Source organism: Schistocerca nitens, chromosome 1 (genome assembly GCF_023898315.1).
Source record: "Schistocerca nitens isolate TAMUIC-IGC-003100 chromosome 1, iqSchNite1.1, whole genome shotgun sequence".
NCBI lineage: Eukaryota > Metazoa > Arthropoda > Insecta > Orthoptera > Acrididae > Schistocerca > Schistocerca nitens.
This window is the reverse complement of record NC_064614.1, coordinates 690,389,412-690,390,939: the sequence shown is the minus strand read 5'-3', so window position 1 is coordinate 690,390,939 and position 1,528 is coordinate 690,389,412. Positions and strand designations below refer to the sequence as shown.

General features: G+C 39.4%; 1 long non-coding RNA gene across 1 annotated transcript; it reads left to right on the top strand.

The window, feature by feature from the left end:
* The first annotated feature begins 566 nt into the window (after positions 1-566).
* Positions 567-1,243, top strand: LOC126236823 (uncharacterized). Its single transcript, XR_007544988.1, has 3 exons — positions 567-644; positions 803-913; positions 1,092-1,243. It is a non-coding gene; the product is annotated as an uncharacterized LOC126236823 (long non-coding RNA).
* The last annotated feature ends 285 nt before the right edge of the window (positions 1,244-1,528 follow it).

Here is a 1,528-nt window from a genome sequence, read left to right as displayed (position 1 = left end):
AAAAAAATCAATGCCGCACCCTCAGCTAGTAGTGTCTTCATGGCGACGGTCTTCTGGGATTCTGATGGGGTTCTTCATTTCGATGTCCTGCCTCATGGTGCAACCATCAACTCTGAAGTGTATGTGCTACCCTCAGAAAATTGAAGAAACGAGTTCAACGCTTTCCTCGCCATAAATATTCAAACGAACTTTTCCTTCTTCATAACAACACAATTCCTACACAAGTTTAGACACCAGATAGAAGTTCACAAACTTCATTGGACTGTTCTTACCCATGCACCCTAAAGCTCGGGTCTTGCACCTTCCGACTTCCATTCGTTTGGCCCCATGGAGCATGCACTCCGTGGGGAGAAGTACGTGGATTAGTGATGGGCTAAACTGCGATTTTCCGATATCAGTGATTTCTGTGAATGCTACTTTTCAGTATCTGTTATTCTTAACTGTGATTTGTCGCAATTAAGAATCGCAGTTAAGGAATCCAGCTCTTGTATCCCTCCGCACTCTACCACAGCGATATCTGCTACTTCTGCGATTTCTGCGACTTCTGCTACTTCTGCGATTTTTGTGACTCCTGCGACTCACCACCGTATGAAAAAGTTACATCTGTCCACACAGAAAATTGCATCTCAACAAACCTGTCATTGGTAAGTATGTTTTACGTTTGTTCTTCCGTTGGCTTTAATTTTGTATTAAAGAAACAACTGTGAAAATATTAATAGTGTAATTAATATGTAAGTAGCCATACAGTAGCGTAATAGTTCGTGTTTATAAAATGAATTCTAACATATTGTTATGTTCACAGGTACGCGAACTACATTTCAGTCACTCAGTAAAGTGATAACTCAAAATATCATTGTCAACAGATCTGGAGAAATTGCCACTGCGTCTTTAGACCGTTTTCGTCAGACGAGAGGTCAGTTTCTAAGTGTTTCGATGGACTTAATTACTTCAGTGAGATCGTTCTTGCAAATGTGAAATATACCCCATTGAGTGGCTTTCGTTAGAGCAAATTTTAGCAATCTACTCTGTCAATTATATTGCTTGTAATTAGTGACAGCAAAAATTGTTTGATAATCCTTGTGGTTTTGCAGACACAGTTCTGACTCTGATTACTGGTTGCTGTACGTATCTATCCACATCAAGGCTGTTGAGAGAGACTCGTGAAGATTCAAGACAGCTCTTAGAAGATTTTGCAGTTTAAAAGTGACATAATTGTGAAATAAGTGTGCAGATGAGTGATTAAACTGTGTTTTATTGAAGTTGTACGTTTTTAAAGGAATAATAAATGTTAAATACAGTGAGTGAATAATGAAAATCTCATTTTCCACATGTTTAAGCCGTCCTATACCCGTAATTTTCCGCCACTTATTTACTGGTAAACACTAGTTGGAGAGTGACATGCCCCCCCCCCCCCTTTCTCCACAATCTTGGTGTGACACTGACCTGTAACATATCCCAAAGTCTACAATATGCATTTTGAGGCTGTTGATATGAAAGTGGGAAGTACAGATCTTCCATTTAAATCAGG